We start from the raw sequence: 11,330 nt of genomic DNA on the forward strand, positions 1-11,330 counted from the left end.
TCCTGAAGGCGGCAGAAGCAACAGCATAGCTGAGCTTTCAACCAGCATTCTAAAGCCTGTTGAGGAAACGTCCTGTGGGTCCTCTACACAGAATGATCTTACAGAAAAGCCCTCTCCTTTGTCTGTTTCCTGTGCCTCCTGCTCCACGTGGGTGTTCCTGCTCATGGCTCTCCATGCCATCCCTTCTGTCTTTGTTCTTCTTTCCCAGGCTCCTCTCCCTCCTTATCTTCTGACCCACAACCCTCTCTTCTTTTCTCAGCCCTCCAGAAACCCCCCGGAGATAAGCTAAAAACAGCATGTTTCTTCTAAATGGAAGGATATACATTCAAGAAAGAAAAAGAGAAAGTTTAGAGCATAAGGGGCAGAGACAAATTAAAAGAGGGGGGCGTACAATAGCCCCAAAGTGGAAACAGCCCAAACTTCCAACATCAGATAAATGGATAAATGAAATGCGGCATGTACATACAACAGAATATTACTCAGCCATGAAAAGGAATGAAGTTCATCTATATATGTCATAATATAGACGAACCCCAAAAGCATTATGCTAAATGAAAGAAAATAGACACAGAATGCCACATATTTTATGATTCCATTTGTAATAAATGTCCAGAATAGATGTATCCATAAAGAAACAAGGCAACTTGGGGTTGCCGGGGATGGGGTGTGGAGGTTGGGATGGGAGGAGATAGGGTATGGGTATGGGTTTTACTTTGGAGTATTAGAAATGGGTATACCTGCTTAATGGATATGGGTTTTACTTTGGAGTGTTAGAAATGTTGTGGAACTAGATAGAGATAGTGGTTGTACAGCATTGTAGAGGCATTAAATGTTATGAAATTGTTGGCTCTAAAATGGTGAATTTTATGTTATATAAATTTCATCTCAATAAACTTAAAAAAATTTATAAAGGGGAGAAAGATGTGTCAAAATTTCCAATTTCATTTCTCTTAGATTTCATAACCTTCACATCGGCCTTTCTCCTAAATTGTGTCTCAGAGAAAGTTTCACATTTAATTTAGATACTAAGCCCCATGGAATGGTCCTGGGTTGACCTCCAAATCTTGTTAAGTATTGTATCAGTCTTCAATAAAACAGCCCTAATAACAATGGGAAGAATAAAGTCATCCTGTGAGTCAGTGAGAGGACTGGGAATGGATCCCAAGAAGCATTACCTTGCAGTCTCTTCTGAATTCTGTTGATATCTCTCCATGTCCCTGAAACTCCTGACATAATGGAAGATGACTTGTCAAATGATGTCATCCACCCAACCAGGAGGAAAAGCACAGAGGAGCCTCGAACATAGGTTACAGATGGCCACATCCTCTGGAGGCTGTTGCATTCAGATTCGATCGTGCTGTTGGCAGAATTGTGAAGCAACATAAAATTTGTCTGGGCTGCTCTTAGCTTACTCTTTTCTGTATCCTTTGACCCTCTCTGGGACCCTGGCTTCTAGGCTTCAGGCACCTGGACAGAGCTTCTACCTCTCTACCTCTCCTTTTATTCTTCCATCTGTACCAGTATTTAGAAAGGTGACATCATTTCTCCCCGAGAGTGAATTTTACGTAAACATCTCCTACTAACGTTGTTGGAGATATCTCCACTTTGTCATGGGCCCCAGATATTTTCACAGGGTTGCTGAGCATTGTCAGGACCTTCAGTCCATCTGGTGATCTGCCTGGTGTCTTTCAGGAAGACACACTGGAGTAATTCACTAGTGCAGATCACTGTCAAATGTGAAGTCCAGGTACCATGGAGAAATAGTAGTAGCCAGGGTATCCTAGCTGGGAAACTGACTAAATAGATTGAACTGTAGAAAAATACAGATCTACAAAAGTGATTAAGGTTCTAGCTTTAATTTTGCCCAGAGGCAAATTGCTGGGTTTCTGTGCCTAAAAAGGATCAAAGGACCAGTTGACTCAATGGTCCAATTTGCATTAGGTCCATTTAACTCAAAACACATTTTACCTTCAAGGAGTTTATGAGTCATTTCTCTTTCCAACATCTATAATACCCTCCTGTAATATGCACTCATATTATCCCTCCTTATTGAGATCACAAGAGGGGCCACCAGGCGATGGAGAGTTAACTATAATCAGAAAAACGTGTCTCTGTACTTGCAGGTAATACAGATTTAGCACCTCACTTGGCTGGCCAACCTCTTTTTGCAACTTCAAAAGCATTCAATACTCTTCATTTTCAAGGAAGTGGGGAACATTTCCAAGTTGTTTGTTATTACCATGTACCTATGGGAGTCCCTACTTTCTAGGAACACAAGGTGTTATCAGTGTCAGATGATCCAATTCACAAGTGGTTGTTAACTGCTGGTTAGCTGAAGATGTCATCGATGCTCTGTCCCTTCTTGGGCGCCTCTCAGGGACTTCAACTTGCACTGCCCATTCAAGTACTAACCATGCACCGTAGAATGAGAAGTTGGAGGAAAAATACTTAGGCCTACACTTTGCTCCTAATTTTCTTGTGTTTTAAATGCAAACTAATGGAATCTGCAAGAAATGTCAGCAACGTTAAGTGTGCAAATATTTTGCCAGAGGCCTTTTCAGGATCCTTACCCTTTCAATGAGACTTAGAACACGCCTCTGTCATTTCCTAACATTTTGGTTTGCTGGGTTTTTATTAACTACTTGGCATTGATTTTTAGAAATCTTCTTTGAGGGTAGGGACTACATTTTTCCCCTTATTATTTTCAATATTTATTTTTCCATTCTGAAGCTTAATCTTAGGGGGAAGTTCCTTGGTCAGTGTTTGGGAAAATTACTTTTGGGGCTGTTGCCAGAACTCTGGGTGACTTTGAAGTCCAGACAGCACCAAACTAAACATGGTCATAGCCCTTTTGCTGCTATTTGTGTAAGTGTTTGTTGCATTCAGTGCCTCTGGGCAGGCCCAGGGAATCTTTGGAAATTAGATTGATTCCAGTGAATAAATTAACTCAACAATATTGCACAGATAAAATCAACCGGATTTTGATGACTCTGGAATGGATGAACATTTGTAAATATGCTTTTACATTTCCAAAATAACATGGGCTAAAGAGGTGAAATAAGTTATTATTTTTAAAACTTGTATCAACATCATTTTAGGAGATTTTAGGAGTCAAACTGAGGGATAATAGTTTGGATGGATAACTTTTGTGGAGTTTTTTGTAAGGCTGAATACCTGATATTGACAAGGGGTGCAGTGGGGCTGATACTTGAGGGTGACTTATTAGGGGAAGGTCAGCTCCTTTTCCAGGTGCCTTTGGACAAAGACATTACTTTGACAACTCGTTGAGGAAATTAACCCACGACATTGGTAACAGAGGAAAGATCGAATGCACCACCCTTTTTTCATCTGCTTAACCAGGCCCTCTATTTGTCTTATATTTGTTTCTACCCATCTGCACTCTGTCATGTAGATTGGTACTGCTACTGTCCCTCACACTCCAAATCTTTGACACTGTTAAATCCTGAGAGGATAAGATAACTCTGAGACTACGTGGAGGGCAGTGACAGAATTGGTATGGTTACTTCCAGGTATTCAGGGAAGGTTCATATGTATAAAGATTTCTCCGTGTTTCTGAGCTGTGATCACCATGATTTTGTATTTAGTAATAGACCTAGTATAGTATTTATCTTTTGCTGCATAACAAATTGTCCCCAAACTTAGCAGCTGCAAACAATAGCAAGCATCCATTATGTCACAGTTTTTGAGAGTCAGGAGTGAGGTGGTTCTGGTTCAGGTTCTCTTGTGATGTTGGCCAGGGCTACAGGCATCTGAAGGCTTGAGTGAGGTTGGAAGATCCACTTCTTTTTTTTTTTTTTTTTTTTTTTTTTCCAACATGGAGTCTTGCTCTGTTGCCCGGGCTGGAGTGCAGTGGTGCGAGCTTGGCTCACTGCAACCTCCCCCCACAAGGTTCAAGCAGTTCTCTTGCCTCAGCCTCCCAAGTAGCTGAGATTACAGGTGCTGGCCACGATGCCCAGCTAATTTTTGTATTTTTTTGTTTGTTTGTTTTGAGACAGAGTCTTGCTCTGTCGCCCAGGCTGGAGTGCAGTGGCGCTATCTCGGCTCACTGCAAGCTCCGCCTCCAGATTCCCGCCATTCTCCTGCCTCAGCCTCCGGAGTAGCTGGGACTACAGGCGCCGCCACCACGCCTCGCTAATTTTTTGTATTTTTAGTAGAGACGGCGTTTCACTACGTTGGTCAGGCTGGTCTCAAACTCCGGGCCTCAAGTGATCCGCCCACCTTGGCATCCCAAAGTGCTGGGATTACAGGCGTGAGCCACAGCGCCTGGCCCGTGGAGTAAGAAAGCTCACTCACAGGGTTGGTAAACTGATGCTGCTTTTTGGCAGAAAGCCTCACTTCCTCACCATGCAGAATTCTCCATGGGGTACTTGAGTGTCTTTGTGACGTGGCAACTGGGTTCTCCCACAGTGAGTGATGGAAGAGAAACAGAAGACACAATGTCTTTTATGAGCATGGGTGCCACTGACCATCAATTCTGCACATCCTCTTGCTCTGCAGGCCAGCCCTATTCAATGTGGGAGAGGAGGACATGCCAGGAGAAAGATATCATTGAGTGCTGTCTTGGAGACTGCCTACTACACCTAGAATTACCCCACCATGATACCTTGGACCAGGTGGAGTCTTGGGGAGCTAGGAAAGCATCTGTTTTGTGTGGCTTCTTTGTGGGCTACGATCTTGCCTCCTTAGTGAGGTCTGCCTGGCTGGCTGCCTGCTTTATTTCTAAGCCTTTAGAAATTTCTCCTATGGGCTGGGCATGGTGGCTCATGCCTGCAGTCCCAGCACTGTGGGAGGCCAAGGTAGGTGGATCACCTGAGGTCGAGAGTTTGAGACCAGCCTGGCCAACATGGTGAAACCCCATCTCTACTAAAACTACAAAAATTAGCTGGATGTGGTGGCACAGACCAGTTATCCTAGCCACTCGGGAGGCTGAGGTGGGAGAATCGCTTGAACCCAGGAGGCGGAGGTTGCAGTGAGCTGAGATTGTGACACTGCACTCCAGCCTGAGTGACAGAGCGAGACTCCATTAAAAAAAAAAAGAAAAGAAAAGGAAAGAAAAAAGAAATTTCTCCTATGGCTGGACTTCAACCTTAAATCTCCCCGGAATCAGCACATTGCAGAGATAGAAAGGTCAACAGTGGTCTGATTCCCTTCTTTTATTATAAGGAATTATCTTTATTTACAAGGTCAATCTAAGATAGTTCTTAGACAGATCACCTGTGATAACCTATAACCTGTGGCTCAAAAGTGAGGGGTCTGGAAATTTCCCTTAGTGATTTGGGCTACGAAGATCCAGAGGGTTGAGAGTTGAAGAGTTACCTTTACACTCTTTCTCTCTTTATTTTAATACTGCATACTCCCCTGTACACCTAGACCCTTGTCATTGTATGAAGGAATGAACAGATAATTGATTTTCAATAAGCAGATGGGAAAATTGCTGAAGGCCTTTGATACCAGGAGTGTGGAGAAGGGAAGTACTGAAGAGAGGTTTGTCTCAGTGTATGCTTCTCCCACTAATTTGGCAGGGATGTGCGTTACGCCAGAGACTGGAGGAATAAGTGGACCGAACCTCTCATACTCAAATCCTCCCTTCCTTGGGCTTCACTGTCAAATTTCCAAACCAACCATCTTTTCCAGAAAGGGTCCATAGACTGGGCATGGTGGCTCACACCTGTTATCCCAGCACTGTGGGAGGCCGAGGCAGGAGCCCAGGAGTTTGAGACCAGCCTGGGCAACATAGGAAGACCCCATCTCTACAAAAATAAAAAAAAAATTAGCCGAGTGTGGTGATGTGCACCTAGAGTCCTGGCTGCTCGGGAGGCTGAGATGGGAGGATCACTTGAGCCAGGGAAGTCAAGGCTGCAGTGAGCCGTAATTGTACCACTTCACTCCGGCCTGGGTGACGAAGTAAGACTCTGTCTCAAATAAATAAAAGAAAAAGCGTCCATAGGATTCGCTGTTCCTTAGTCCTCATGGCTGTCCACGTGTGCATAACTTCAGGCAAGGTCAACTGAACCGAAACAGAAGTCATTTCCTTAGGCTTGAAGCAACAAGGCATGGAAAACTAAAAGGTAAACAACTGTATTTTTTGAGGGAATGGGACTCTAGCAAAGTATTGGAATTAAGGCAGGCCTTTGAGGTTTTCTTTCTTTAAAATGATGCTTGATTGATTTCCACCCCTTTCTTCTCAGTCTATACTTTGTGAACACCGTGTCCAGTGCAGACAACCTTGCTCACTTCATAGAAAAAAACCACAGCTCTTCTCATTGTGGCTCTAGCCTACGGAGTAATGATTCTCTCTATGTACGTTCTATCTGGGCCAATCCCAGAGAAGTTTAAGACACTGTTATTCCAGGGGAAGAGTGATAAAATAGCTAGCGTGGATGATTTATACCTAGAACTCATTAAACTTGTTCCCTCTTCTACATCTAAGCTAGCCACGTACTTTTTGCCATGTTTTGCTGGCATTTTCCCATCCATCTGGACACATGCCAGAGATAACCCCTCTCATAAAGAACTTTGGAACTATGACTTGAAATAGTGCAGACTTGCATCATTTTTAGCTGTTTGGCAAAGTGGCTTGAAAAATGTGAGCACTTGAAGATTTCAAACTGTTGGCAATAATAGGATCTTCTGTTTCCAGGAACGCTCTCAGGCCTTAGGTCCTGTTGTTCTGCTTAAATTATACCAGGTACTAGCCATATTTCTAAGAGTATTTCCTGATGTGGGGTCTAAGAATTCTGGGTCGTGTGTGTGTGTGTGTGGGTGTGTGTGTGTGTGTGTGTGTGTGTGGGTGTGTGTGTGTGTATGAGAGAGAGGAAGATGCAGAGACAGAAAGAGGCAGAAAGACGGAGAGAAAGAGAGAGACAAAAAGAAATAGAGAGGCAGATAGAGTCCTCACTCTTGACTGAAGCTCCTGAAGGAATTCTTAGAAGCAGCTGACATTATTGTCAGAGCATCAAAAATTGGAGTGGGAGAATTAGGTGAAGGCTGAATGAAATATCAGAGAAGGTTGTAAGGACAGAAAGCAGTCATTCACCTTAAGATGTGAAGGAATATTGTCATAGAATAAAGGGAAGGAAAGATAATTTAAAAAAAAAATAGAGGTCTTAGACAATCTGCTTGATGATCAAGAGTTTCTGACAGCAAGAAATAGGAGAATGTACACTTCTCAGAAAAGACCATTGGATTAGCATAGAAGGAACCTCCCAAGTTCTTCTTGGATGTGGTCCCTGCCCAGCCAATTGGAAGAGAACAGACAAAATGTTTCTTTGTAGTAGAGGGTGCAATGTGCTCTCAAGAAACACCTGGTAGCTTCTCTCTAACTCAGGAGAAGACAAGGAATCCCTGAGAAACCTAGAATAGCTGATTAAGCTGAGTCACAGCAGGACGCAGTGGCTCACACCTGTAATTCCAGCACTTTGGGAGGCCAAGGCAGGAGGATTGCTTCAGCTGGAGAGTTTGAGACCAGCCTGGGCAACATAGGGAGACCCCATCTCTATAAAAACAAAACAAAAACAAATATTGATTATAATCATACATGTGTGTGGTAGGGCATGCCTGTGGTCCCAGCTACTCAGGAGGCTGAAGTGAGAGGATTGCTGGAGCCCAGGAGGTCAAGGCTGCTGTGAACCAGGCTTGTGCCACTGCACTCCAGCCTGAGCAACAGAGAGAGACTGCATTTCAAAACGAAAAAAAAAAAAAAAGGAAAGGAAAAAGTTGAGTCACATTTATGACAGGCTGGAGGAATGAACAAAGAGAAGCTAAGCAAAGGGAAAAGATCCAGGGATGTCTGACGGAATCATCCACGTAAGCCGACGGGTGCCGTCAGTGCTTGCAAAGACAATACCTGCCTCATCTCAGATGAAAAAATATGGCGCACGAAGACATAAGTGTTTGTGTTATTACGTAACTAGTACATGAGCATCATTCTTGTCTTCCCATAGGGTTTGGAGGACTTCACAGTGGTAAGCATTGTCACAAACAGACCAGAGCTGGTGAGCGCCGCATGCATAACCCGTCTAGATCACAGGCCTCGTCCCCTACCCCCTTCCCTCCACAGCCTCCAGAAACATGAACAGCTCTCTCTGCTGCTCACACCCATTGGTGCTCCTGGGGTAGCGGGTGACTAGATAATGGAAATATTTTATAGATCCTGTGATTTCAAGAGTAGAAAAAGCAGATTTTTGAAGAGAAGAAATCATTTAGAGGAAGTCATCAGGGCTGGTTGGTTTTTTATGGTGTTTCCTTTGCCCCCAAAACCTCTGCCCCTGGTGTGGCCTACATGTGTCGGTTTATGAAAAATCACAACGGCAGGGATTGTTTGGGATAAGATGTGTCTTCTAGGGACAGGATGTGGTGGGCTATTAGTTATTCATCATCAGCATGGATCGCCTGGCGCAGACTGTGTTTCCTCTATGAGAGCTGATAGTGGTTGTACCGAGGCAACGGACATTTGATTTGAAAGCAACTGAGGAGCAACTGGGTGATTGTGGAGCATGGAGCACTTTGAAGGGGTGAGAAGGGGTGGGATGCTTCAGTGGGAGCAAGAGAGCAGCTTCCCAACCCTGGAGACTAAGAATCGAGGGAGCATGCCAAAAACAACAGCCTGAGAAACTTCTCCAGGCCCTAATGTAATGAGACGACAGAAATCACAGAGCAGATGGCCAGAGTGAGGCATCAGGAGACAGTGCCCCGGGCTCTTCAGTGACCTCTACAGGTGGCTCCTGGTGCTGCTCTGGGGTGGGCTGTGGGTGCATCCTCCAGAGGAGGTGGAAACAGCTGGTACCTCCAGGGTTCCTACTGCAGCTCTCAGGGCATACACAGTCCAGTACCTGCTACAGTGCTGGCAGCACAAGCACCAGCTATGGGAACTCCAACAGCTTCTGCCTGGCCCCCCTCCATGATGTCCAAGGTCGAGGAGGCTAAGAACTGGTGGGACACGGGGTGGTGGAGAACCACTTGAGGAATAAAAATGTGCTGGGAACTGGAAGTAGTTCTACAAGTGTCCATGCTGTGCAGCAAGTAGCTGAAAGGTGAAGCAGGAGATTCTGACCTGGTCTGCATTCCCACTTCCTTCCAGGCCTGTCAGCTTCTTTCCTGTCATCAGGAAAGATACAAAGAACCTTGGGGATCAGTGGCACAAGGGAATCCCAGTGCCTTCATCCCAGTGAGCTGAGCTATGAGCCAGAAGTTTAGGGGTGTGGTTGAATTCCAAATGGCTGTCAACAAGGCAGGTCCAGTGGTGACAGATAATGGGAATTTTATCTTGGACTGGAAGTTTGACCAGGTACATAAATGGGGTGAAGTGAACAGAGCTGCCAGAATGGTCCCATGTGTGGTGGGCACAGGCCTGTTCATCCACATGACTGAGAGAGTCTACTTCAGGATGCAGGATGGCTCAGTGAACAGGAGGGAACAGCTTTTCTGTTGACCTTGCAAGGAGTAGAGTGTCTTCACCCTCGAACCACAGGTCACAGCCAAGGGGGACGTTTCTTTCCAGGGGCCTTCACCTTCATGTGTCTGTGCCAGGGTGGACAACTGGCAGGAGGGAGAAGGCAGGGCAGTTAAATCCAGTCTTCTGAAGTATTGTTATTAAATATCTTTTTTTTTTTTTTTTTGAGACAGGGTCCTGCTCTGTTGCCCAGGCTAGAGTGCAGTGGCATGACCTTGGCTCACTGAAGCCTCCGTGTCCTGGATTCAAGCAATTCTCGTGCCTCAGCCTTCTAAATAGCTGGGATTACAGGTGCCCGCCACCATTCCAGCTAATTTTTGTATTTTTAGTAGAGACAGAGTTTTGCCTTGTTGGCCAGGCTGGTCTTGAACTCCTGACCCCAAGTGATCTGCCTGCCTTAGGCCTTCCAAAGTGCTGGGATTACAGGTGTGAGCCACTGTGCCTGGCCTGTTATTAAATATCTTTTAAAAGAGAGAAATATAAACATATATTTTTACTATTAAAGCATTCAGGGTTTTTTAATAAAGATAAAAAAAGGGAAATCATAGTGAGGTCTGAGGATGGGTTTCCTGAGTTGTGCGCCTGGAATAGTAGCAGGAGTTAGGGTAAAAGAGTTCACTTTAGGAAATCAGGATTTAGTGTTTCTTTGCTGCAGGACTCCGCTGAGACTTTAACATGCTAATGAGCATCATATATACCCCCAAAAGACGACAATACAAAGTGTGTAACAAGTTTATTTTTGCAAACATTTGAAGGGCATCTCAGGGGATTAGTGGTCAACAGGATACATTTTGGGGGAATAAATGTCTTGTTTATTTGAAACATCAACATCTAAAATCTTGGGCAGTATTTTCACCTCCAAACCTCCCGTGAAAAGAAGGTGTTAGTTGGGCCATCTGTTTTCTTTCTAATTCTGGAATCTATACCCATAAGAAATGCAAGCAGGTACCATCTGAGTGAGGATTGATGGGGCAATGCAAGGAGGTAGGAAAGGCAGCGAAGGCAAAAGTCAGCATTATGAAATCCTCCCAATGCCAAGTGACTCTAAAAAACAGGAGGGGGATGCATTTCCTCCTGCGCTCCTCATTCCACAGCTGCGGGACCCACAGCTCGGAGCGCCCCACGCTCCAGTTACTAACTTTTCCTCTCCACTGACAATGCTCAGACCTGCCCAGCATGTCTCCGTTAAGTCCTACCACTTTTATCTCCTAAATGACTCTTGTATTAGCCTGTTCTCACATTGCTATAAAGAAATACCTGAGACCGGGTAATTTATATAGAAAAGAGGTTTAATTGGCTCACGGTTCTGCAGGCTGTACAGGAAGCATGATGCTGGCAACTGATTGGCCTCTGAGGAAGCCTCAGGAAACTTACAGTCATGGCAGAAGGCAAAAGGGGAAGTGAGACGTTTCGCATGGCCAGAGCAGGAGGAAAAATGTGGGGGAGATGCTACCCACTTTTAAACAACCAGATCTCATGAGAACTCACTTACTATCATGAGAACAGTATTAGGCAAATGGAGCTAAACAATTAGAAACTACACCCATGGTACATTCACCTCCCACCAGGCCCCACCTCCAACACTGAGGGTTACAACTGAGCATGAGATTTTGGGGGGGGATCCAAACCGTATCGGCTCTCGAATAAACTACTATGTGATCTAGCAACACCACTGCTGGGTATGTATCCAAGCGAAAAGACATCCATACATTTAAGAAATACCTGCATCCCCATGTCTGTTGCAGCACTATTCACATTAGCCAAGATATGGAATCAGCTTAAGTGTCCATCAGTGGATGAATGGATAAAGAAAATGTGGTACATATACATAATGGAATATTATTCAGCCTTAAAAAGA

General features: G+C 44.6%; 1 pseudogene; it reads left to right on the forward strand.

Moving 5' to 3' along the window:
* Nucleotides 1-8,923: 8,923 nt before the first annotated feature.
* On the forward strand, nucleotides 8,924-9,555 carry LOC135968178 (ribose-5-phosphate isomerase pseudogene; annotated as a pseudogene).
* Nucleotides 9,556-11,330: the final 1,775 nt, after the last annotated feature.

This window comes from Macaca fascicularis, chromosome 18 (assembly GCF_037993035.2).
Source record: "Macaca fascicularis isolate 582-1 chromosome 18, T2T-MFA8v1.1".
NCBI lineage: Eukaryota > Metazoa > Chordata > Mammalia > Primates > Cercopithecidae > Macaca > Macaca fascicularis.